The sequence below is a fragment of the Acomys minous genome (assembly GCF_964271855.1).
Source record: "Acomys minous genome assembly, chromosome: 10".
In the NCBI taxonomy this organism is placed as follows: Eukaryota; Metazoa; Chordata; class Mammalia; order Rodentia; family Muridae; genus Acomys; species Acomys minous.
This window is the reverse complement of record NC_140491.1, coordinates 89,336,043-89,363,795: the sequence shown is the minus strand read 5'-3', so window position 1 is coordinate 89,363,795 and position 27,753 is coordinate 89,336,043. Positions and strand designations below refer to the sequence as shown.

The window sequence follows — 27,753 nt, the reverse complement described above, 5'->3', positions numbered from 1 at the left end:
TCCTAATTTCCTTAGAGATTTGGCTTTGAGGGTAAAAAGTTCCCTGGTGTAAAGATAACAAGTAACGCTTGGAACATGACAAAGCCAAAACGTAATCAGAGGGAAGGGATACGTTTGTATTTTCAAAAGGCTAGGAGGATTCTGAATGCTTTCACCAGAAAGAAATGGTGAATGTTTAAGGAGATAATATGTTTATCCTGATTTGAACCTGTATAATGTACACATCTGTTGAAATGTTCCATGGCTCCTCATAAAAATGCGAAGTTCTTATATCACTTTAAAATAAGCTGCTGGTTGAAAAGTTCCCCCTTGTAAGTCAGGGATCAGTTTCTCTAGCTTTAACATTCATTTCTGACGTAAGACGTAGCCTCCTTGTTATATATTTTCAATGCTGTTGTTTGTTTGAGAGTGGGTACACTGTCAGGATTTTTTGGTCATATTTATAGAATTAGGAAGAAAGGTCAATGTTTTTTATTTTTTAGTCTTTAGTTTTAATTTGTTGTTTTCAACTAGGGTCTTTTTTTTTTTTTTTTTTTTTTTTTTTTTTTTTTTTTTTTTTTTTTTTTGGTACAGCCCCAGTTGGCTTCAAACCTGAGTTTGTCCTTCGGGGTCTTCAGGGTGTGCACCTTTTTTGGCTGGTGAGGTCAATAGTGACCTTGTGTAAAGGTCAGGGGAAAGAAGGCAAGGCTTTCTTGGATCTTGACGCTTTTCTGTTTTATTTACGCTTTTATTGAGACAGGGTCTCCTGCAGCCCAGTCTGGCCTTGAACTGGGTCTGCGGCTGGTGTTTTGATCAGCCTGGTGGCCCTTTCCGCTGCCCTTTTCTAAGATAAACCACGGACAGTGTGTGGACCTGAAAGGCGTGGGTCTGCGGCTTTTCTAAAGTAAAGGTTGGGCTTTGCTGTCCTTGAGAGCTGTGTGCGTGTGTGCGTGTGGGGAAGATGTGAGAGGAATTTGATAAGGCAACTCGCTTCATGTTTGCGACAGATCTTGATTATCTGTCCGGCCATAAACTGTTATCTTAGCGTGCATCTTGACAAACAGCTGCTGAGAAGGGCGGGGAACGCAATCTAGGCACTTCCCTAGACCATGTGCTACACGAGGCCTTTACTTTCTTAGCCTTGGAGGAAAACTTGGGTTTTCTTGGAGCACGGAATTGAGATGTGTCCGCAGGACTGATTCTTGAGCAAGGAGTTGGTTTCAGAAGTCCTCCTAGATGTATATATCTTGTGGTTTACAAAAGTGACCGTGGTTACAAAATGGGTGAATCCTAGAGAACGCGTTCTTGTTTGTGCTCTGTGTCCTTACCTCAGAGTTTGTATCAGAAAACAGACAGACAGACAATATTTTCTTCTGTAATTGTTCATTGACGCATTCACATGGTAACAAAGGAGGTAGGGCTGGGAGAGCATGATCCTGTTTTGGCTTTGGTTTGTAAGCATCTCTAATCCCATAGTCTGGTGGTGCAGGTTGGGACCGAGCCCATGGAATCAACACTGTTATCTCTCAACTTGAATGTCTTTTTCACCAAGCACTTCAGTGCTTGGTGGTTCATTCTCTTCTCCTTTAGCCATAAAGTCATTCCCATTCGATATTCACAACATCTGACGAAAACGAGCCCAGCTGGGGGGAAACAGACTCCAAGAGGTTTAAAAATTGCTCCCTATCAGGCACACTATGACTACACAATGCCTCACCCCGAAGAACACACACAGTCTGCAATAAACCCATGTGTGTGCACCCTGCTCCAAAATTCAGGCCTTTTGCACCTAGGTGTGACATTGAGACTATTTCTCACTGCTGGAAACACCAGGAGAAAAGGTGTACATAGATACCACCATCATCCGCCACTGGCTGCAAAAAATGTGTATGTGTTCTCAGGATATAAACTAGGGCAGCTTCAGAGAACTCCAAGGCACCCATACGACAGAGAGGACTACTACCCACCAACCAAAAGCCTCTATAAATGGGGCTGGAGAGACGGCTCAGTGGTTAAGAGCACGTGCTCCTCAGGTTTGGTTCCCAGTACCCACATGGTGGCTCACAACTGCCTGTAACTACAGTTCCAGGCTATCTGATACTCCCTGTGCCTCTGCAGACACGAGGCATGCACGAAGTGTACAGACATACATGCACACAAAACAGTCATACACACAAAATTAAGAATAAGTAAATTTTAGAGAATATTCTGAGCTGCCATGGAAGCAAGACACTCAACAAGTCAGTGAAATTATGAGTTGGTTTTTTTTTGTTGTTGTTTTTTTACTGCAGAAAACATTTAATTCTAGATTTGTACATAAGAATTTGTGAATCCAAAGTGGGGGAAAGGTTGAAATTTGTCAGATGTTGGGTGGAAAGGCTAAAACCCCAAGTGAAGGATCTTCAGTAAAGGAGATGAGGGGGAGAAAACGCAGACCTTCTGGTGAAGGAGGTGACGCTGATATGCCCACATGCTACATGCCTACCCTGCATGAGAGAGAGCCCCACAGTCGTCTCCTCACATCTCTACAGCCTGGGGAATTTCCAGAGGACAAAGACAGGGTTCTTCCAGCCCCTATACTGTCTCATGAAAAAAAAAAGTGTCAGCTACCATAGCAACGTGATACCCATTACCGAGCTTAGGCTACCTTTCTTGCTCACTCCTAATGACCTCCGCCTCTCTCTCTCTCTCTCTCTCTCTCTCTCTCTCTCTCTCTCTCTCTCTCTCTCTCTCTCTCTCATTCCTACCTAGGACCACAATAAAAACTCTAGAATCTGCACATTTCAGCAGGCTGATGCTCCAGGAGGCTTCTTATTTCCTTTGCCTCTTTGGCACATAAAACAGCACCATTTAATAATGATTTTTAGGCAATTTTATTTGACCTCACTTGGTTCTGCCCAAATACAGTGTGCATTCCACTGAGCATATGGAAAATTGGTTCAATACCAACACTCAGGTATCTGTCATATGTGGTGACAGGTCCTAAGTACAATGATAGAACATAAAGCAGTACCAAACTGCAGCAGCGAGGAATATCTCAATATTTTTATATTATAGGTATATACACAGCTTAAATCCCCAAGGGTCTGCATGTAGTCTATCTCATTTGTCTTTAAGCAATATAAGAAAAGCTTTAGGGTGTGTGTGTGTGTGTGTGTGTGTGTGTGTGTGTGTGTGTGTGTGTGTAAAATCACACACATGGGGGGATACAGACAGACACAGATAGACAGACAGCTGGGTAAAGAAATACAACCCACATACCCCCAATGCTCCAGAGAGGCATTACATATTATAAGGATTACAAGGACACCTTCCAGAATGTAGCTCTCCTCTCTCTGCTTAGCATGTTGACAAATGTTCCAAAGCTCCCTGTCCTTGAGCACAGGACCCAGATGCTGCATCTAGAGCCTTCTGTGCATTACTAAGCATGTGTTTGTGGACGTGAAAAACAAGCACTCAGGTGCTCAGAGGGGCCGTCCTGGGGATTAGAATCAAATTAATGCTAAGCCTGCAGCTGGGCTGACCAAAGAATTCCCACCCAAGTCCAGGCCTAGGATTCTGAATAAGCAGCTTATGCTTACCCAAAACAGCATAAATAATCAAAGTGGCCCAGCCTGCCTGCCTGGATAACCAATCACAAAACTCAGCCCCAAGCCAACGCCAAGCCCTCTGGGGCAGGAAGGAGGTAGACCAGTTAATAAGCATTCTATTCTTCTACAGGGACTCGAAGACCCTGGACCCTGCAGGGGCTGCAGCAACCCCTAGGCAGCAGGGTGCTACCCAAGGCCAACCAGGGTCCGGATTATGCCAAAGCTGAGGAAGTACTAGGATTTCTATTACCACCCTGAAATCCATGAGATCAAATGTCTAATTCTCATAATATACCTAGTTTGGTTCAAAAGGATTAAAATCTCAAATTCTGACTTGGCTGTAACCAGAAACATGAGCCTGCAAGCATGCACTCTTCAAAGGGCCACCGGATCCCACACACTCCCAGCGCCTCCTTCCACCCACGCCCACTGACATTTGCACATCCGAGAGCGGCCTGATCTCCTGTGGAAATTCACTGGCCTTTTCATCTCAGGCTTTCCTGCTACAGAGCACAGACTGTAGGAAGCTTCGGCATCCCTTCTCCGCCGTTCTATGTCAGGGTGTTTTGCATAAGCGGCTTCTGTGCTAATTAGTCAACTTCCAACAGCTAGAAGCGGGCGCTAAAAAGCTCAATGGCATCATTACAATCCAGTTTCCTACCACTCAGCTTGTCCTTAGCCAGCCAGTGCCCCCTTCATAAATGTCCCTCTGTTTCTAATCAAAACGGGCTTTCTCCTTCCATGACATTAGTACTACCCGTTTCCTCTATCGTGTTAGGAAGAACGCATTGCTGATCTTGCCCTGGAGATTTTTCAGAGCTAATGGAAAGTCAGGGTGGGACACTAATTTTCTCCAGATCACATCAGACTAATTCTCTCTCATTGCTATCTACAAGGATTCTTCATGAGATGGGCGGGAAGCAGCCAGTGGGGAAGGACCAGAAGGCAGCAGGAGAGGGTAAAACGCTGGCTCTACCTATCACCCTGAACACAGGCAGTGAGCAAGCCAGGCTGTCTTCAAAGACCCCTCAGGCTCTTCCTGGCTCCACTCGCTTACTTTCTCCTGCTTTTCCTCTGGCCTCTCAGCCACGCTCAGGCCCAGAAGCATTTGTCTCCGTTGGTGAGACCTACTTCCGGTTCTTGACCACGTGACCTTGCCTGGCAGCCAACTCCCCCTTCCCAGTCAGGGGAAGTGGGTTTCTTTCTACTCCCCAGAAGAGTTGCGTCTGTTTCTCGCATGCACCCTTTAAGGATTCCGCCTGTGAGTATACGGAAATCGATGCCATCTTCTATAAAATGAATAGCTACACACAACGTTATGTCATTTCCCTCAGTACCGGCATAGCTGAAAAACACAGAAAGTCACAAACTAGACAGTACCACATTATTCCTGCGGTGCTTTCTCTGACCCTCCCTCTAGTGGCACACTCACTCTGCTTCATTAGTTCCCCGGCCCTGGCCTTGGATATAGACATTTAAAAATGAGCTCTCATGATAGTGTTGAACACCTATCAGCAATATCAAAGAACAGGAAAATAATAGTAATTTTTAAATTACTACACAGACTATACTAGACTGTATACGATGATCTCTTCATCCTGGTCTCACGCAATGTTATCAGTTCGGATGCAGTAAGATCTGCCCAGGCTCAGCACAGCAGAGGCATAACTCAGACCCGCCTGACTGTGACAGAGGTCCATGCCCTTGTCCGCTATGCAGACTGAAAGCTCCTTTAAAGGCCAGACTTAAGCGGAGAGATCACGTAGCTTCTCTTGTATTATCATACGCTGTAGGACAATAATACTAGCGTGGAACACAGCCAGTGCTGTGACACCCATCTTTAAATTTTGTCAAAGTCCCAAGAAAAGCTGCATCCTAACTGGAGGCCCTCCATGCTATTTAAGCCTCAGAAGGAACAGCCACAAAGTTAAATTTATTCATAACAAATGACAAAAGGTCTACGAGCAATGACTAGGAAGTTTATCCTCAGAAGAGTTGTCTTTCTCTGGGCTAAAGGTCACGCAAGGTACAAATTTAGAGCTTTGGACACAGCCATCTGCTGAAGCATCTGGAGACGAAGGGAGGAGACAGGAAAGGAACAAAAGGCAGCCAAATGCCTCAGATGTCTGTCTGTCAGTCAGTCAGTCTCTCTCTCTCTCTCTCTCTCTCTCTCTCTCTCTCTCTCTCTCTCTCTCTCTCTCTCTCTCTCTGTGTGTGTGTGTGTGTGTGTGCGCGCGCGCGCACGCGCGCGCACCGGTGCATCTTTAAAACAATACTGTAAAATAGGAATGGGTGTGTCTTATCCCAAGAAAACTGCCGTAATTCTCACAATGCTTCCACTCCACTTTAAAATATTGTGAAATCAGAAAGATTACATCATAATGTCAGGCTTTAACATGCTCAGTAGGATGAGAGTAAACTGAAAATGAAAACTGAGTCATCTGAGATTTCAAAAAGTCCCAACCACTAGTCACGATTCGTGGAGAGAGAGCACATTCAGTATGTAGGAACCCCTTTTCCTTTTACACAGACATTAGCCAAGCCTCAGTAACGAGGCAGAAACCACAGTTCATAAAACGTCACATGCATATCAAACGCAGATAACAAAGAAGAGAATCTTTCCTCAAAAACATTCAGGACACTCTCATATTTAATACTTAGTTTCATGAAATAATGATACAAATTAGATCCCTTGAATCTAAAAATATGGTATATTTGATGTTTAAATGACAGGGGGGTTCAAGATTATGAAAGACTGAAAAACATGCTGTTCATCTGCTGTAGCATCTAACATAGAACACATGCAGCTCATTAGATGATCAAAAAAAATAGTCATCTCTCGCCACAGCCCAAAGCTCAGCCTCGTGGGTCTCCTGTGTGCGTGCAGCAGGTTGGTAGATAAAACACATTTTCAGCTTTGGGTTACGTGTTGGAAGTGACTCTACAACCCTTGCTCCATCACCTCAGACAAACCCTACAGCAGCCTCCTTGCTCCATCTCCTCAGACAAACCTTACAGCAGCCTATAAGGGCAGGTATGTGTATCTGTTTCTGCCTTCAGGAAACCACCAAGATTTCACATCCAAGCTTTGAGCTTAAAAAGAACCTCACAATGAAGGCCCTGTGATGTAAGGGTTATTTTCTCCATTTCTGGAGGAAACCAGCAAAGACCAGCACTTAAGGAAAATGATTTAAGACAGCAGTTCCAAAAGGCAACTTCATTTTCCTTCATGTAACAAAGAAAATAAAAATGGACTTTAAAATGACTGTTATTTCCCCTATTCTTGCAAAAAGCAAGGGGGGAAAAGGCCAGCTGAGCATCTGTGCAGATGTTGGAGATTCAAGCTCAGGCTCCTTACCTAGTGAGCCATCTCCCTTCCCAGAACACAGCTTTTGGATTACAGGGACAAGATTACATACAAGACACAAGAAGAAATGAAATAGGAAATGTTTGAGAAAGAAGAACACCACTGCAGGAACTTAAGCTGTGGTCCTCTAAACTTCAAATTACCACACGAGATGTTAGGACAGCTGCTCCCTTTGTTTCCATAGTAAGTTTATATATAATTACAAATTGTGACCTACTTACTTGGTCTGTCTTCACTGCTATGACTAAGTCACCACTGCCTTCCACAACAGAGCACAGACTGCAACACACATCCATTACTTAAGACATTGTCGGAGTGACTGTTCTAGTCTGATTCCTGTGATGTGGGTAAACACTATGGGCACAAGGCAACTTGGGGAGGAGAGGGGCTTTCTCCCTTACAGGTTACACACAGTCCATCGCTGACAGAGGCTAGGGGCAGGAGCTCTAGGCAGCAGATAGAAGCAGAAACCGAAGGAAGAAGGAGCTTGTCCCCAGGTTCACATCCAGGCACACTCCTTATACAACCCCAACCCACCTGCCTAGAGCTGATACTACCCACAGGGGGGCTCCTGCAGCAATTAGCAACTAAGGGACTGCCTCACAGACACGCCCACAAGCCAATCGGATGCTTGCAAGTCCTCAGCTGAGGTCCCGCTTCCTAGCTGTGTCAAGTTGACATTCAAGGTTAGTCACCACAGTCAGCAAGGGGCTCCCTACTTTGACAGATGCAAAGTTGGCTTCAAAGAGAAGAGACACAGATATTCTCATAGGACGTGTTATAAATCAGTATTTGCTTCTTAAAGGGGAGGGGGACATTTAACAATACCTAGGATCCTCTCAAGTAAAGAAAAAGAAAAAGAAATGGTTTTCCTTATATATTCCTAAGTCAAAAAGATGCATGGAGCAACATATTGGGTGTGATCTAATTTTGTCTATCCAAAAAGCAGTGTCTACTGTGGAAAGAGGACAAGGAAATGGATGAGATACATTGCTCAGACTGTAACCCAAACATCATCCATACATCCGATACCAGGCTCAGAGGTTAAGGAGCACTGGCTGCTCTTGCAAAGGTCCTGAGTTCAATTCACAGCAACCACATGGTAGCTCACAACCACCTATAAGGAGATCTTGTTCCCTCTTCTGGCCTGCAGTAGTACATGCAGACAGAACACTGTATACATAATAAATAAATTTAAAAACAAAAACCTTCAAGAGGTACTTCAGTAACGCTGGCTTGAAGAGGAAGTAGTCTTAGACCCCCATCCTCTAGTCTTTTGAAGCATTTTCATATCACACTTCATCTTGCAAGTTATTTTGTTACTTTATGAGAGAGAGAGAGAGAGAGAGAGAGAGAGAGAGAGAGAGAGAGAGACAGAGAGACAGAGAGAGACAGAGAGACAGAGACAGAGACAGAGACAGAGACAGAGACAGAGACAAGAGGCGGGCACATTTTTCAGAGCTAACTTTTCTCTGGCTACCTCCCTGGTTCTCCCCAGCACCTTTCAGGAGGATGTACTGCTAGCCCTGGTTCTCAGTCTGTCTTCCTTTGGGGACTGGTGTGAGTCATTTCCAGCTCCCAGCCACTCCAATGCCAAAGTAGGAGAAATGAAGCAGGTGAATGCAATCCTCCTCTAGTGTAAGTAAGAGGGATGTTGTAATGCAAAACACAAAACACCAGGCTTGCTATTACAAGGGAGTGGTGGGGCAGAGACCAGAAGATGAGGCAAGAAGCACGCCTGTGTGTTGTGTGCTTGATGCTTTAGTTCTTCAGACAGATCAACTGTGCTTAAAACAGACCATTCTTACAAATCCTTTTTAGGTTTCTTAGAGACCCTTATCTGATATGAGCAGGTGATACGCCTGACGCCATGGGCCTGACCTTAAGGCGTATTTCCTTCTGGTAGCTCAATTTAAAATCAGGAACTGGCTATGAAAAATGTTTCAAAAACTATCCATTTTCCAACAAATGAAACATACTGTTGCTTTTTAAACCTCTTTGTGTTTAAGAGAAGTATATCCCAATTCAGCTACCATCAGAGTCTGGTTCTTACTAACTGGACCAGAAACACCCTGCTCACCTATGAACAAAAGAAAGCATTTTGGAGCAAAGCTGAGTGTTTAGTCTTCCTATGACTTGACAAAGATAAATTTAAAATCATACATAGGATGGCTGGAGAGATGGTTCCGAGGTTAACCTGCTCTTACAGAGGTCCTGAGTTCGATTCCCAGCAACCACATGGTGGCTCACAACCATCTATAAAGAGATCTGGTGCCCTCTTCTGGTGTGCAAGTGTGTACATGCAAGCAGAACACGGTATACATAATACATAAATAAATAAAAAAATTTTTAAATGTTTAAATAAAATCATACATAGAAAGTTTTTGAGCATCAGGAGTTAACAGTAACACTGTTTCTGTCGTGGAGCTAAACTCTAATGGAGGGCAGAATAAGGTCAGTAATACAAGACATTGAGGCCTAAGGCAGCTCATAGCTGGGGGCGGGGGTAGTTTTATATCTCTTTCTACAGTCTACCAGCTCATGCATACTATCAAGGGTTACAGAGTACTTCAAAATACACACATCCCACCAAGGCATACCCATATATGTAATGCCAACACTCTGGAGGCAGAGAGAAGGGATCGGGAGCTCAGGGTCATCCTTGGTGACAAGAGGAGTTCAAAGCCAACCTTCTAAGCTACATGAGACCCTGTCTCTAAAGGGGAAAAAAACATACATGCCAGGGCCATAAAGATTAATAGGTTAATTTCCACCACCTACAATTTTGTTGAAAAGCAGTTCAGCCATAGAGAAGGAAGGAAGGAAGGAAGGAAGGAAGGAAGGAAGGAAGGAAGGAAGGAAGGAAGAAGACCAAGGACTCATTAGAGCCAAAAGAAGCCTTAATTTCTCTTCTCACCCTGTCTCTCCATCTCCACCTGCTCAGAACCACAGCACTGAAGTATTTTTTTTTCCCTACATGGTAATGGAATAAATGAAAATAATACCTTCATCATGCCCAAAAGAATAAGCCCCTACCGTAAATCTGCCACATTTACAGCCAATGCTGACAGAGGCTGTGCTCAACCTGGGAGGTCAGAGTCCTCCAAAGGGCAGTGCTGAGAGGCACTCACTGCATGTGCTGGAGTAGAGAGCTGAGGGTGAGGATTCTCTTAGGAACAGTCAAGAGCTATCGACTGGAAACTCGAAAAAGCCTGAAGGCATTCCACCTTCAATTACTTTATCCTACAAAGGCTCCCTACCTTGCCCAGTGCTATGGACATCACGCAGCTAACTCTCCAAGGCTGGAGGTTGTGATGGTTTGAAAGAGAATGGCGCCCACAGGCGCATGTGTTTGAATACTTGGTTACCAGTTGGTTTAACTGTCGGGCAAAAATTTAGAGTTTGGCCTTATTGGAGGGGGTGTCACTGAGGGTGGGCTCTGAGGTTTCAAAAGACTCAATGCCATTCCAAATGTGGTCTTTGGCTCCTGCTTACTCTTCAGCTATGAGCTCTCAGCTGTTCCTGCTACCAAGCCTTTGCTCTGGACTCTAACCTGTCGAAAGGTTAGCACAATTCAACACTCTTTTATAAGCTGCCTTGGGCATGCTGTTTTATCACACACACACACACACACACACACACACACACACACACACACACACACAAATGCCATTTATAAACATGACTGTTGAGCTGCAACTGGTTTGGGTCTATTAGAATACAGCAGCTTGTTGTGTTTCTATAAGACGGAATGCAGGGATGGGGCATAGTACCTTAGAGGTCAAATGTCTCCCTGGAAGGAAGTCTCCAGTTTTTAATCTGGGGTGGGGGATGGGGGAGGGGGAGAGAAAGAGAGAAAACTGTACATATAATAATATTCTTCCATCCCAGATAATAGTGCTGGCAATTATTAGAAAGAACGTTATATGGTAAATAGCAGATTTCTATAGCTGCCAAGTTTCACAAGCATTTCTGTTGTGGGCATTCGGATAAGAGCCCTTCTGGCTAACTTCGTGTTAACCAGAGGCTCACAACAGAGGACAACCCTAGGACTTCCCGTCAGGACAATCACCTCAGGTAGCTGCCTCTGCAATCCCAGCACTGAACACACACAAGTTCTGACTTGGCAGCAAGGCCTACACCTGCTGCTTCACACACAAATAAGACCCTTTGGTGGGGACATTCAGGAAGAAAAGGCAGAGACATTTAAGTCAGAAAACTAAACTTTCAGGACTTGGGAGCATTAACGTAACCTCTTGGGTTTCAATGCCCACAAAGACTCTGAAGGCTCACATTCCTTTCAGCTCCATCAGCATCTCCTAATCAACAACTACAATGAGAAAAATGACGCCCCGGAAGGTAAAAGGTGAGTAAACACCCTAACCTGGGCACCTTCCCATCAACCCTGCCATTTGCTCATGATTTTCCTCAGTATCTGAAATGTGACACCACACCCTGTGAAAGACAGAGAGGAAAGCCTGGATTCTTAATGTCCACAAACTTCTGAAGACAACTTATAAATGTGTGTGTACATGTGCACTTCAGCATAAACTGCCTAAGTCAGAACAAGACAGGAAGAGACCATATGGATGTCACGAGTGAAAAGGATGATGGGTGAGGAGCCAGATACAGAAAGGTCAGTGTGCAAAATTTTGCAGGAAAAAATATTTATGTACCCATCAAGTACCGGAAACCACATCTGGTGCTTTAGTGGCACCTAGTTTAAATGTCACAGGGTAGGAGGTGGCTATCATCACTGAGTGAGTAAGAACATCACAACCACATGAGCGATGCTGTCCACAGCACAGGGAAAGTCCACCCTGAAAAAACAGAAGTTGAACTTACACAGTAGCTTTTTGTCCTACTAAAACTGCTGATGTACAAAGGGCAAATATCAAGAAAATCTCTCCCACTGGGCATCTTGGCCTTAAGTCTCAAGATCTTCCCAGGTCCCATCCCGGAATTCCTTGGTCAGAGCTGTCACTTGTTGAGTCAGCACAGCTCCACAGAAGCAAACCACACAAGCTGCAAGGTAACCATACTGCTGCTTATCCTCAGATAAGGAAGCTCAGAGAGATTAGACAATCCTGACTCTAAAGCCACACTGCCACTGGGTTCTTCCACAGAGCACAGTCTCCTGGGCATAGCTGCTCTAAGTGACAAAAAGTACCTCTTCACCAGGGCAGGTCACTGGCAATGTTTCCCAAGCTCCACCAGTGAAATGCAGCTGGGCTGGATGTACAGGCACATGCACGCACACACACACACAGCACACACACACACAACCAGGGGACAACAGAAAGAAGCCAATGGGCAAGGGGGGCTTGACTGGGAACTCCCTAAAATAGGCTTCCTGGACTTTTCAGCTATCCTCAGCTGCCAGCATTCAACACAGGTGTCCAAATGGCTATTGTTGTTGACTTTATAAAACCAGTAATACAGAATCTTATGTCTGAATATTATTTTGAAAAGTATATACTCCAAAAGTGCCACAAGAAAAACGGCACTGGGATTTCAAACTTAACAGAATTATAATCTCTAATACAGTCCTGCAATTCTGGCTCTGGTCCCACAATATTCATTCTCACTTGGACAATATGGCTGCCATAAAGTTAAGAGGCTCTGAAACAGATTGAAATCTGTCTGAAGCAGATTTCACCTTCGCCTTTCTGGTGAAGATTATTAAACCTATCAAGACTACAAACGTAGTAGCCCAAGAGGTAAAAGTAACTAATTAATTAATACATTGCAAAGGCCTACAGATCAAGTACAAAGAATCCAATTTTCCCATCTCAGAGTGTACTAACAGATAGTCATTAAATACGATTACAGTTTTTCCAAAACCTGCTGGAGGCCTGAGGACAGAGAAATGCTACAGAAAAGCCTGTGTAGTGAGTTTTCTCTCTGCAGCCAAAAGGGAACTATCAGCATGATTCGCATCTTCCAGATCCCCATTGCCAGTGAGAACTGGTGTGATCTGCAATCAAGCGCTGTACCACCTTTATGAGCATGCCTGCCCAGGAGAGCCAGAGACCATCTTCCTAAACAGAGCAATGGTCCCATGCTTCAGTGCAGGCAAGGCTAGGGGGCACACTGGCACACTAACTACAGTAACCATTTGCAAAAGAGGAGGAGTGAGGTGGGGCTAAGGGTAAGACCAAACACTGGGCCCAACTCCTCTCACAGAACAGTCCCAAGTTTCTACAAGTGTGTTCACTGAAAACAAATGCAAAGCTAATGGGAAAACCTTGTGTTACCCACAGGTGAAATTCCCAGAATGTTCTCTAGCTAGTAGCTCTATTAAAGATCTAACTTGTTACACTGGGTACGTAGTACATGCCTGTAGTCTGGAGGCAGGATCAGGAGTTCAAGGCCATTTTTCAGCTACACAGTAAATTCAAAATAGACTGGAATAGATGAAACTGTTACAAAAATTTGTCTGTTTATATCAACTATCTATCATCCACCATTAATAGACAAAGTTTTCTATTCAAAAGAAAATCAAAACCTTAATTAAAATGGAAATTTACTTCAGTATTTTTTTCTCAGCCAAGTGACCAAAGTGTTTTAATTATTTATTTTTATTTTATGTACATTGGTATTCTACCTGCATGTATGTCTGCGTGAGGGTTGGATCCCCTGGAACTATAGTTACAGACAGTTGGAAGCTGCCATGTGGGTTCTGGGAATTGAACCCAGGTCCATTGAAAGAACAGCCAGTGCTCTAAACTGCTGAGCCATCTCTGCAGCCTGTGACCAAGTGTTTTAATTGCAATGAATTTGGACCACATGAGCTTACCGTTGTGACGGGCTAAAAACGATCAAGTTCGCATTTCAACCCACACTTATCTGCTGAGAAAACAGAGCCTGGAAGGTTAGCAGCTAACGAATGTACTTTCCACCCTCAAAACTAGTACACAGGGAACTGAGGCAGAACTATTGTATTTAAATATGTTTTCCTCTCCTTTTTCTTTTCCTCATCTTAAAAGTCAGTAAATACAATGATATTAAAAAAAAAAAAAAGATTGGCAAGTCTGGGTGGCTTTGGGGAAGGGAGCAGAGAAGACCACTGAAACTCCAGCTCTCAAAACTGAACAGTTACCTCTGGATTATAACAGCAGGTTACAGTGGAGACAGCTCTGTGGAAAGTGTTTGTTCACGGCTTATTTGTCTTGGTTGTCCAAGTTACACTGTGCTGTCCTCGAGGAGCATGGGTTGTGCTATTTTTTCATTGTGGTCCTGACACGCTTTTTAAAAAGCTGTGCTATCTGCTGTCCTTGATTGATGCTGCACCTAACAACAGCCCTTCTCCGTGAAACCCTCCATTGATACTTTTAGAACTCATTACTGCTAACCAAACAGTAGCGGTTTTATTACTGTACTAATGGAGCCTGGTACTCAGAGGCTGGAGCCCGCGTGGGGGAAGGGAGCAGGAGGGGCCAGGAGTGTGGGCAGGACAAGCAAGTCCCTTTCCACAATTAGAGATGTTTCCCCCCCAGAAGAGTGCTTAGGCTGGTTCCAGTAAGACAATGCGATCTAGATACACTGCCGGGCCCGATGTGCACATGCAAGGATGCACTAAGTGAATTATTTCTAGCAGGGAGGAACAAGGGCTTTCTGAATGAAGAACCAGCAAGAGAGCAGAATTTTCTACGGTCTATTCCAATAAAGTCATTTGCTCTCCTAATAGTGCATGGAGCCTAACAAATGAGTTGTGAAAGTTATGGATTCTGATGGACTCAGAATTATGGTTAGCTTGGCAACCACGCACTGCAGGCAGCAAGGCAGACCGCTTCTGTCCTCTTTCATGGCTCTGTAATGTAACTGGGCTCCTTTCTCCCCACTTTCTCCCTTTGCCCCTTTGTACTTTGCTATTTTCTTTACTGTTTCAAGCAATCGTCACCGTTAATGCGATTACTGATGTCTTCGGCCATCTTGCATTTTCTCTCTGGGAGCCTCTCAGTGGAAAGCATAGCACTTAGGCTTTTCTAAACCACATGCAGGACCCATTTGGGTTAAGGTGAGAGCTGGAGGGAAGAGGGGGGTGGGGCTTTAATTCATTCTTGACGAATTTGAGTCCTTCCAATTGTGCAGCTTCTAGCCATGTCTTATGGCTGTTCCGGTTGAATGGTTGAATGAGGATTGACTCTCCTCTCCTGGCCTGGGAATTTCAGGCCATCGTGACTACCCAGACACTGCTGATTGTCACCTGCAACTCTGCAAACAACTAGGCTTCTAGTTAGGTAGCAGATGCCTTCGCTCTTAAGGACCTACAAGAAACAAAAATGGAGACAATGTGTCCAAGGACCTTGAGATCCTCAGACTTGCGTCTGTGTGTCTTAAGCATAGAAAATGTCATAAGCTCTAAGCCCTGAAATGCACTTGAGGAAGCCTGTAGCAGAGGTGTGAGCTGTGCTCCTGTGTGGCAGCTGTAGTCAGTTCTGTTACTGTGCGTATGCATGCATGCAACCTCAGAGATCCTTCCTGTAATTTGGATATTCCCTTATCAGTTATGGAGTAATGTTAGTCATGCGGATTCCTTCCTTATAGACGCAGCTTTGATTTCCATTCAGATCTGGCACACTCTGAGTAGGCATAGGTGAGCAAGCGATGTCCTTTTAGACTTATTTTTGCAGTGGGCATGATAACACTGAGCTTATGCCACAGGCTTAAGAAATCTTAAGTGTGGTTTGAAAAGTGGTCCACTTTACAAATGTGATTTGCTTATCCTGTTTTCCTGGGTGTTCTCATTTGGGTCACTTAAAAGGCAGGTTTGTTTGCTTGTTTGTTTTTGAGCTGGATGACAGCGACATTGAATTGGAGAGTGCACCTCCTACCCCCTTTTAAAGATAGGGTCTTACTGTATAATCCAAGCTATCTCTGAACCTGAGCTCCTGCCTCAGTCTCTCATTAAGGCACACACCACTGCTTGTGGCCCATTCTCCATCTTACTCTACACTTGTTATAGTGTCAACCAGATCAAGTTTGTTTCAAATGAGCCAGTTTTGAGTTCCATTTTATACTATAGGAGCCAGATGGGAAGATAATGCCACTGCTGAACACTGAAGACTTACAGAGAAGGTTTTTCTTGAGAGAAATTAGTAAGAAGCTGCTCCCTTAAACAAAAACACCCAGTTCTTACGAGTGGCCTCTCCAGAGAAATACATGCCACAGCATTTTATGCTAAAGTTAAATGTGTTCTCCAGGGGCAACAAAGGCAGCAGTACGCAGCCAAGTGGAAGAGCAAATTTCAGATGCCCTCTTCCTGCTGCCAGCTCCTGTGAAGTTTTGAACAGGGAGTGGATGGTCAGTCAGGGTTGGTCTGGCCAGGAATTGGGGAAATCCCCATTCATTGGACCATCTCCAGGCAAGGATGGAAGAAGGCTTTTCAGGATTGCGACACTACTTAGTGAGAGATTGGTGAGTGGAGGGAAAGTTTTATAGGCGTCCTGCTCAGTCCCCAGAGATCCTTTGAAATGGTTTCCCCAGTAGCCATAAAAGAAGGCAGAATCTTTGTCTTCCTGGGACTCCCGTGAGAGCAGGAGGCAGATGCTGGAGGATGGGAAGAAAGCTAGAGCAAGGAAGTACGGAGTGTTTACCCCGTTCCCAGAACCGGCTTGAGAGGGATAGTCTCTTATTTATCAAAGCAAGACTAGGAGACAGTGACAGTAACTACTGACCAGTTTTTAGTCCCCGCCTTTCACAGGAAATGAGTGTGTTCGCTAACATCTGCAAGAAACCACGCCAGACCTCAGTCCTCACTAGAGAAGGCTGGCGTGCTTAACGTCTTGGCTTGTGTAATAGGTGAAGGACCAAGGCTAGAATCAAATCCAACGGGCGTGGACGTCTTTCTGTTGCTCAGCTGCAGACTCTACAAATACATCACAGTTGGAAGCGCCTGAATCCACAGTCATGCCCGCTGACTTGTAGCCAAGCTAGTGCTGTGATAGCTCTGGGATCTAGAAGAAGCCCTCAGTGAGATTAGATTTTAGCAGCTGTATTTAACCTGCAATTACACCTTATCGAGATACGTTTTAATTTCCCAAGGGACACAGCCAAGGTATGAAATGTGGATCAAGTAAGCAAACAGAATGACTCCTTGACTCTACCAGTGTGTCTCAGGCAATAAATTAGAGCAGGCTGTGGTTTCTCACAGTGTGAATGTTCACTGGTCCAGATTGGCCTCATTTCTCTCAACAGACAGTATGCCACCAAGAGGGGCAGGAATAAGATTGCACTTGGATTTAAGATCTTGTAGTCCAGCTTTGGCGACTCACATGTAGATCTTCCTCTCCGCATAGCAGTGCACTTTGCTGTTCTGTCACTTGACATCTTACGCTCACTAGGTATTGATTGAGCAAACAAAATAATGTCACACGGATGTGACCTGATCAAGCTTCCTTAATATAAGTGCTTACTCTGTGACTCTTGGTGATTTGAGCTTCTCTTCTGGCCCCTAGAAGGGTGCGTGTCAGTGTCTTAGCTTGGGGTTTCTACAGTTTTGAAAAGACATTATGGCCACTAACAACTCTTACATTTTAAAAAGGGCGGGCTTACAATTTCAGAGGCTTAGTCCATTATCATCATGGTGGGAAGCATGGCGGCATGCAGGCAGACATGGTGCTGGGGAAGGAGCTGAGAGGTCTACATCTGGATCTGCAAACAGCAGGAAGTGAACGCCACACTAGACCTGGCCTGAGCATACGGGAGTTCAAAGCTCGCTCACGAATGACACACTTCCTCCAACAAAGCCACACCTACTCCAACAAGGCTACATCTCCTAACAGTGCCTCCACAAGCCTGAGGGGGCCATTTTCTTTCAAGCCACCGAAGTCAGTGGTGGAGAAGTTAAGTGCTGAAGGGTTATATTGGTCCGACACAAACGGCAAGGTTCTGGCTCTACCACAGGAGCTTGAGAGTTTGTGTGGTGGCGTGCACAGAGAATGCCTTTAGCTATTAGGTGACGAATCAGTCTCACTTTTGGTTCAATGAATTATCTGTGTAGAAATATTCTGGAAATATATAATAATGTAAGCACTGCTTTTAGAAGGTATAACGGTAAAACTGATAAGAAGGTTGGAGTTGATAGTTGTTTTACATTAGGCCATTTCCTCTTTAAAAAATTATTTTATGCGTATAACTGATTCCCTGCATGTATGTCTGTGTACCACGTGTGTGTCTGGTACCCATGGAGTCCGGAAGAGGGTATCTGACTTCCTGATGTGGAGTTTAACAGATATGAATTGTAATGTGGGTGCTGGGACCAAATTTGGATTCTCTGGAGAAACAAGCAATGCTCCTAACCTCTGAGCCATCCATCTCTCTGGTCCTTCTTTTAGCATTACTTAGGAACCTTGCCGGCATATGGCTAGTTCCATACATATCTGGCTAGAAGTCAGCTGAATTACTTCAGAGTGCTGACAACAAATGGTTGGCTAACCTGGACCCTGCGGTGATGTGCCTCTCTCTCAGGCTAGTCTTTTCAAGTACTCACTGCATCCGCCTCTGGGATGGAGGCAGAACACGAGCACCACAGCATCAGGGTTATGTTTCTGGATGTAATTACTAACTAGAAGACATGTGACCTTATGAAGTCAGTACACATGTGCATCAAGAACATGAGCTGTAATTCAGAGTTATAAGGGACTGTCCATAGGCCCTGCAAGGCTCTCGGTGACTATGAATTAATGTACACTGTGCCAGTACAACTAATGGTAGTAGTGGGTGTACTCTAACAAATTCTTCAAATTCTACAAATTCTTGCTTCAAATACTTCCCAGAGAATACCAAATTCACCTTGGAACTTGAACAAGTGTGGGGTGGCTGAATTTTGTCATCAGCGTGTCTTCCCATTATTGAATCCCCGGCCACTGGTGTGGAGCTAATTTTCTTTTGTTCTGGGTAAAATGTGGGGAGTAGAGAAGTATTACCAAGCACTGCTGTCACAGAAGTGCTGTGAAGAGAAAGAAATGAACAGCACTGGCGGCCTCGCTATTTTGCATGGTGTGGGTTATATTTACATATAATTACAGCATAGAGTAACTGTGGTTCCTGCTCCTGAGTTGGAATGCTACTATATGCTTAGGAACACGTAGAGAGCAGGCAGTTTTGTTGAGGAGGAAATAGGTTTTGGGGAGGTGAAAAGAAGCTGTTGTAGGCTGCAAGGCGTAGATCTGAAATCACCACGACCAGTCTCACATGGCTTGAACTCTTTTTTTGTTTTCTTGTTTGTTTGTTTTTCTTTGTAACAGCCCTGGCTGTCCTAGACTCACTTTGTAGACCAAGTTGGCCTTAAACTCTCAGAGATCCACCTGCCTCTGTCTCCTGAGTGCTGGGATTAAAGGCGTGCGCCGCCGCCGCCACCGCCACCACCACCCAGCACAGCTTGAACTCTTGATGTGGGGTCACACTGCACTGCTCCTGTTTTCTAAGGAAGACACTTAAGAAATTCAGGGAAAGTACATTCTTGTTGAGGCATGCTTTCCAGTTCTTACATTGTTCTGTGGTTGGGTGATACATCCTTCCCAGAAGCTATGAGCTGCCTTGGGACTCTCTCTGTTCCCACACATTGCTGCTCGCCTAAGTCTCAGTGTCCCATAAAGAGATCATGTATGTTCCACACCCATGGCTGTCACTACCACGCTATTGCCTGAAGACACACCAGGAACAGGGATTTGACCCCCTAGGTTCTAATCCCAACTAGAATTAGAATGTTGCTTTCTATTATTATAGGGTCTTACTAGTGTGTAAAAAAAACCACCTATTTGATGGGTTGTTTTAAAAACTACTTTATTGAAGTATACTTTGTCATAAAACTCAGTCATTTAAAAGTATAATCGATTTATATAGAGTTGTGTCATTACCACCACAATCTAAGTTTAGAATATTTTCAATTACCCCCATCAAAACACAGCAACAGCTGTATTAGCTGTTTTTTGACATGGGATAGCATCTGCCCAGGCTGGCCTTGGAGTCTCAATATTAGCCTTGGAGTCCTCCTAATCCTCCCACCTCTGCCTCCCAAGTGCTGAGATTACAGGCAGGCAGCATTGCACTTGGCTCTCATTTTTGAACTTGACTTTTATGATGCCCTATGATTTATTGCCAGTGAAATAAATCATTTAAAAACTTAACTTTTATTCTAATCAAATGTGACATTACTTACCTAATGTCAAGCACTCTTTGAAGTATTTTATGAAAATTAGCTAATTTGATTAATGAATTGAAGTACTCTCTGAAACAGATTATGTTCATATGCTCACTGTCCACACCTCCATCTTACTGGATGGAACCCCAGGCCTGAGGCACAGGGGCTAAGTCCCCAGTCCTCTTTTACTCAGCAGTGACCCCTCCTGCCATTTGGGTACATCTTATTTATTTTGGGGCATTCTGCAGATGAAGAAACACAAAGATGGGCAAAGTAGCTGACTTGGCTACTGCCACAGACCAGTAACAACAAGTAAGGAATGAAAATATGCATTTCTAAGATGTCAAAGCACCCAAATGAGACCCGAATGAACAGGGAGAGCACAGGACATGGTCGATGGTGCCTCAGAGGAGGAGCGAGCCAGGCTGATGCAGGGAGTGCAGGCCTTCTGACAGCCCCGATCAACAGCTCAGCTCACCTGTCCTAATGGTCTACCTGACCCTTGTCACCCACCTGAGACTCCACCCATAGATCACTTTTTTGCTTCTATGTCAATGTCACAGGGCGTGGCACATGCTTTGATGCACTTCTGGTTTCTATAGTGAACCTAAAGCACTGTGCGAGAGGGATCTTACCTTGAGGTGTATGTTGTGTGGGGTGTGGCCACACCTTCCAGGCCTTAGAAACTTGGGAAGTATAGTGTGCTAGGCCGTTACTCTAGGCACTAAGCCACATTCCTAGATAAGGTCCTCCAATTTTATTTACCAAAAGGTCTTCCTAATCTCTCAGGTGTTAGAGGTTTGGGGAATTTGTTTTTGTTGTTTGGTTAGCCTTTTTTTTTTTTTTAAATAATATGTTACAAGGCTTCAGCAACCTAGAGGTGAGGAAATACCAACCCTTTCGCATGGCCTCCCTGAAGGGGCATCCTGAGGATCAGGACCACGCCTGACCAAGGGATGTCTTGCCTTCTATACTATCGGGAATAAGGAAAAAGGAAACAGAAGTAACCCTTCTAGCTGGTGCAGAGAAGCTGCAAAGAAGAGGAGAACAAGGAAAGTGGGCCAGGTCTAACATTTGCTAGGCAACAGTCTTTCTCTCCGTAGCTGTCAATATTGGAACGATTGCTGACAAATTGCTGCTGACTGACACACACTGGATCCCCTCAGTCAGGTAACCACCCACCCAAAGTAGACGTTTACATCAACTAGCACTGGCCATTTCTTTCTCCCCTGTATTTTACTGCATTAGTAAAAATGTCTCCATATCAGGGGGGCTAAAAAGAGAAACTAATCAGGAAGAATTTAAGATTACAGTCAACTCAACAGAACACTGGCAACAATTTTGTTCCACATTTTAAAAAGTAACATGTTACACTTGTAAAGGAGAAGAAAAAAATGAGAAAAGACAGAATCAGAAAATAGCTTACTCTAAAGGGCACTGAAAAGAGACCCCCAGGAAAGCTGCAGTTTTCCTATCTGCCCGGTCCCTGGGGAGAAGTCTCTCTTTTGGCATTCTTTTTGTGCCAAGTATAGCTTTCACCGGCCTCCAAATGCCACCTGCCCAAAAGCCCAACACTTGAGATGAAAATCAGCTTTACTGATGTAGCCCCAAAACCCACCTTTTTCCCCTTTCCCTTTTTGTTATGCTCAGATCCACACCCCAACTCACAACCCCAAGTCTGTAGACCACAGACTTTAATGACCGACTGACTATACAACAAGGCCAAAGTTTAGTTGGCACTCAACTGCTAAGTACTACTGAGTACAAGATCTTTGGGGGAGGAAATTGAACCAAAATAAGTATGTGGCCTAGCACTTGTCTCCCAGCTGACATTTGGGATGTTTTTTATGGTCATAATAGGGATCACCTCCTCCACATCACAAAAGAAACACGGTGGGGCTAACACAGACCCCCTGCTCACTGAAATATTGATTGGGAAGTTAGCCATCATACCTCCACTGGAAGCTGAAAGACCACAGAATTCAGCAAAGGGCATCTGATACCCCAAATAAAAAGGTGGAGCTAGAAAGATAGCTCATTGGTTAAGCTCACTGGCTGCTCTTGCAGAGCACAAGTTCAGCCCCTAGGCCCCACATGGAGGCTCACAACTGTCTGTAACTCCAGTCCTAGGGGATCCAGAGTGTTCTCCACTCAGAACTTACTTTAACTCCAGCCCAAACACATAAGATAAAATGGTGAAGATGAAGATAAAGATGATGATAATCCTAAATATTTAAGGTGCCATGTGCCCAGCGCCTCAGGAGTTTGGCCACAAGAGAGTCACTGACGTTAAATGTACTTATCAAATTGTGGAAATTTTCTGGAAGAGGAAGTTGGAGACAGATGACACCGCGCCCAAGTAAGGCAGTGAACAAATGACCAGGCATTTTGCCCAATACAGCCATGTATCACTTGACAACAGAGACATGTTCTGGTATCTTACACAACTTTCTCTTTGTGGCAACATCAGAGAGGGTACTTACACAGACCTCAACAACACAGGGTCAACCACTGGGCACGTCCTCCTAACAAAGTCAAGAGACTGGTAAACACAAGCTACACGACACCAGCTAACAGCATGCTGTTTGCTGTGAAAGGGGTTTGATTCCGCTGCTGCTGCTGTTTGTCTGGTTTGGAAGAAGCACACCCTAATAATAAATCGTGCAGCACAATGACAACAAAGACCAATAGCACAGCCCTTCATTCTCATCATCAGCATTATGAACTTACTGCACACGGGTGCTTGTACTACACGTTTTACCCCAAACAGGCAGCACAGCAGTTTTACATCAGCATCCCTGCGAAGAGGTAAGATGCCTACAACCTTAGCAGACGAGAGATTTTTCAGCTCATGGTTATCTGTCCTCTATGTGGTCTGTTGTTATGTAGAGCATGGTTGACTTAGCTAAACAGTGCTGAGATCCTAATCCTAGCAATAGAGAAATGAGTTAGCTGGCTCTTTACCCAGCCCGAAGTGGGCTCAGATCCTCTTAGGAAATGGAATAGGATCTTCGGATCCACTTCACATGGCACTTCTCCTCCCAGGAAAGTACCGTCAAGGACGTGTGTGCGTAATGAGCAAAGATGGCCTATGGACAGACTTCTAAGTAAAGTGCTGCGTTTCTTTTCCAGGGCATTTCTGGTGGTATCTACTCCACTAACATATAATCCCAAACAATCTACTTCTATCTCTTCAGGCTTTTGTTAGGAAGTATCATTTTACTTCTACTTCTTAGAAGGTCTCTCTCTCTCCTTCAGCTCTTGTCTGTTCTTTTTGCTTTTTGTTTTGTTTTTCAAGACAGGGTTTCTCTGTGTAGCCCTGGAACTAGCTAAGCAAGGCTGGCCTGGAACTCACAGAGCTCCACCTGCCTCTGCTGGGATTAAAAACATTCACCACCATGCCCAGATTTTGTCTGTTCTTTTTTGTTTGTTTGTTTTTTGGGTTTCTCTGTGTAGCCCTGGCTGTGCTGGGCTCTGCTTTGTAGACTAGGCTGGCCTCGAACACATCTGCCTCTGCCTCCCTGAGTGCTGTGATCAAAGGCATGTGCCACCCCACCCGGCTTGTCTGTTCTTTTCTCTTGGCTGTTAGTTGTTCTCACAAAGATGCCCCTGATCTTCCAATCTTCCTGTGTCCATTTACCAGCCTGCTGGGATCACGGGCATGTGCCATGCCTTGTTTTAAGCACTGTGAGGACTGAACTCGGGGCTTCACGGATTTGAGGGCAAGCAGCCTTTCTGACTTAGCTAAATCCCCAGCCCACCAACTATTATCTGCTTCAATTACGTTCCCTCAGAGCGGAGTGTTACAGCTAACTCTCCTGGTAGAAAATATTTGCTGGGTGCAAGAAGGGAGTTGGAAAAGCAAATGGTTCTGTCACAGTACTGGGCAGAGAGGAGGTGGTTTGCTCTTCTTTATCTGAAGGTAAGTTGCAATCACTACCACTACATTTAATGGCTTTAGAGAAAGAAATGGGGGGTGTGGGGGGGGGGGAGTATTTCTAGCCAACAAGACTTAGTAAGGTTCTCACAACTAACCCTAGAGAAGTCAACAGGATCAACACACACACACATACAGAGCAAAACATTAAAATAAAGAGAGAGTAATAACCTAGAAAGTACTTTTTTAGGGAAGAACTTTCTCACTCAGGATGAGGGAAGTATAAGCTTACATGAACAAATGTTACTCATCCTGAAACTGGTGGGTTCAATCCACAGCACTATCAAGTGATGTCTCAGAAGCCACTGTTATGACCAGCACCCTACTGTTTCTCACACCACTCCATCCTGAAGACAAGTCGGGAAAATTAGAATTCCTCTTTCCCATTAGGTCATAGAAACCCAAACCCCCTTTCAGCAAAGCAAACCGCAGAATCGTAAAGTCCTAACATTTCTTTACCTTTTCTGAGTAAGAGTTGGCCACAAAAACCGAAGACCCTCATTCATTCCACAAGTCACACTCTGTACCTGACAAGAAGTGATAAAACTGAGGAGCAAAAAGACTGACCTCCCTGGCTGACTTTACACCTCCAGAACACACCGTATGCCACACCTCTACACACCTAACCATGCTTCACTGTAAACAGGTTAAAAAAAAAAAAAAAAAAAGAACATTAGGCCACCAAGACGGCTCACTGTGTAAATACAGTTGCTATCAAATGATGACCTAATGAGCCTTAGATGCATGATGGGAGGAAAAAAACAGACGCCTGAAAGATGTCCTCCTACTACACATTCACAACAGATACATACAAAAATACATACACACACACACAGAGATAGATTGATAGATGACAGATAGATTGATACATACATACATATATATACACACAGAGAGAGATTGTTAGATGACAGATACATAGATAGACAGACAGATTTATTTTTGTGAGTTTTTAGAAAGAGAACTAAAAAAAGATAATCACCCTAGGATTTGGAGGTTTTCATTCTGAAGACTCCCCTGTCGAGGAACTCTGCAGCCAAATACATTCCTAGTGTTTTTCTCTTGCAGCCACCTGTCCTTTGTTATGAGGTGTCAACTGCTATCCTTTGTGGTGTCCAGAGAAAAGATTACCCCCTTTCTATGCTTACAAACCCAAAAGACATAGTCGAGACACTGAGGACTGCAGGGAAGAAATGAGGTCAGTGCAGTTGGGACTCTCGCCTGATCTACCATGAAAGTAACCAAATTATCTTGCACCCTTCCAAGGTCTGGTCAGCCTTGCTGTTTGGTCAAGTCAGAGAATCTGGGGCCTTGACACAATCACTTTCAGAATGCTACGCCTACTTATCATGAGCTCCACCAACTCCCTGATATTCTGAACTTGATCAGAAAGAAGCATGGCTCGTCCCAGAGAGGAGCTATCTACCAGGGACCAGTGCCATGGTGTTATGAAAGACAGCCATTTATCAGCTGCAGGCAAGAGCAACGTGACTCAGGATGTGGAGGTTTAGGCTCCACTCAGAGTGAGTGAGCATCACTACTGTCTAGAGTCAATACTCATGTGTTATACAGAGGTCTGGCACCAAAGCCTTGCGCTCACAACCAGAAAACACTTGGAGTGACAGCTGTTTGGTAGAGGCCAAAACATGAAGTGGACACTGACCAGAGACGGTCGGCTGACCTCATGGAGCGCATGAGCAGAGCCTATTGTTTATTCTTGCTATCCCCACTGCTGCTCCTCCACAACTGTCAAAATTAGTCCCGCCCACCCAGTCAGCCTCAGTTCACTCAGCTAGTCACGGCCCATGCCCCTGTCGACTTCTGTAACCTCGGAAACTCTTCTTCTGGTTCAACTTTTCCTTATCTCGGTAACTTTGGCTTCAACAAAGGCATGATTTTATGTCATGGTTTCCAACCTCAGTCTCCACTCCTAAGCAGCAGGACCCCAGACAAGTTAGATGCTCCTTCAAGCTACCATTTGAAACAGTTCTTCTAAAAGGTATATTTGGGAATCATACGTGATATTCTCAGTGTCAATCAGTTTCCCCACCATTGCAAAGTTAGCTAAGCCAGATCCTCAGGTACCCAGACTCGACACAGTGGCCACACTGGCATCAGCGTCATTTAATACTCTCAACTGTACTGCATATCAAGTCGTAAGTACACCCTACTCCACCAGTGGCTTCTCCTACAATATCAATCATATTCCTTATATAACAAGGGTTTTAGAACAAAAGTTGCAGCTCCAGCCAGGCCACTTTGTCAATTAAAAAAACAAATGATGAAAAGCAGAGAGAGGAGATTTGTGCTCCCACATTTGTCTTCCTAGGTACTGAGTTAGGTTAAAACAGAAGAACTGGGGCCATGGGCAAAACACACTCATAATTAACCAGTTCTGGCCAAGGTGTGTTCCTGGTCCTGCACTGTGGTCCTGCACTGTTTATCCTGAAAGAACCAACTTGTTTTCTAGAAGATGCTTGGTTTTGCTCCAAGGGTCTGCCTCCAGGAGCCATCACCTTTATCTGAGTGGTCTGCCTTGCCCTGGTTTGCTCTTTAAAATCTCAGGTGATTGGACTCAACCTGAGTTCAAGGCCTTCAGCCTTGAACAGGATGACACAGGTTATGTACATAGACACTGCTTGAGTGATTCTCATGCCGATGGAGATCAAAGAGGAATCTGACCCAAAATAAAGCAGATACACACAAACGAAGGCCAGTGTTCCAGCCCTTTGTGCTCTTTTAGTGACCCTGTGGATCCAAGTGGGGAGCCGATGCTTCTCAGCAAAAGTGGACTGTTTTGTACCTATTGTACTTTACCCTGACTGTCAGAACATCCACACCCGTCTCCTAACCTATTTTGGGGAATTCTAAAAAATGGCTCTAGCTTTAGCACAGAGCAAGGTCCATGATTTTACTATCTTCCTTATGTCTTCACCCAAACAACCAATGTTATCAAAAATTAAGGAACAAGCATCATGTATACTAAAGGCAGTTTTGGTGGCTGCCATTTCCCTAAGCCCTGGGGGAAAAAAAAAACACAGCCAGGGCTGGGCAGAACCCAGCTCGTCCAATTTCCTCACAGCAATGTAGTACCTTGCTATACAGATGAGGTAAGGGGCAGGGCACAAGAAGAAAGCTTTTGCACAGGCCAAAGCTTCATTAAAGGCTTTTAACTCATGACTTCCAAAACTGGAGAAGGAATTTATGAAGACAACTCCCATTCCTTCATCCCTCTTAACCATTAACTGTTTGTTGTTATTTTTAAGCATCTGCTCAGGGTTAGCTTTGGAAATCCACACATAGGGGTGCACACTTCAACCACATCTTCAGTCAGACCGTTCAAGAAAAACACACAGTGACAACTCAACACATAACAGAGTCAACACTTCATTTTTTTTTAAAGGAAAAAGAAAAAAGAAAAAAAGAAAAGAAAAAAAGGGTAAAATGTGAAGCTAGAAACCTGAGAACTAACAGAGAACTCCAGATATTCTCACCTCAGTCCTCACACTCCTGAGGCTAGAAACCCATAAATGAAACCGGTTGCCAACCTTAGCTGGCTTACTCTCCCTAGGCAGACGACAGCAAAACACAAAGGCACAAGAGAACAAGGCAGAATCGCTTTGTGTAAAGAAACAGACATAGTGACAGCAGCCCAGAGTTTAGTTGATGGCTCACTGAGGAAAGCACTTCTGCATCACCCTTAGCCTGAATTCAGGTCTCCAGCAACAGTGTG

At 44.5% G+C, this 27,753-nt stretch overlaps 1 protein-coding gene and 1 long non-coding RNA gene across 6 annotated transcripts in view; both read right to left on the bottom strand.

The window, feature by feature from the left end:
* FMNL2 (formin like 2) overlaps nt 1-27,753 on the bottom strand; it is a 276,955-nt gene that overhangs the window by 183,576 nt on the left and 65,626 nt on the right. The gene's annotated exons all lie outside the window — the stretch shown is intronic.
* On the bottom strand, nt 468-7,587 carry LOC311607687. Its single transcript, XR_014782705.1, has 2 exons — nt 4,627-7,587; nt 468-1,622 (listed from the first exon to the last, which is right to left on the bottom strand). It is a non-coding gene; the product is annotated as an uncharacterized lncRNA (long non-coding RNA).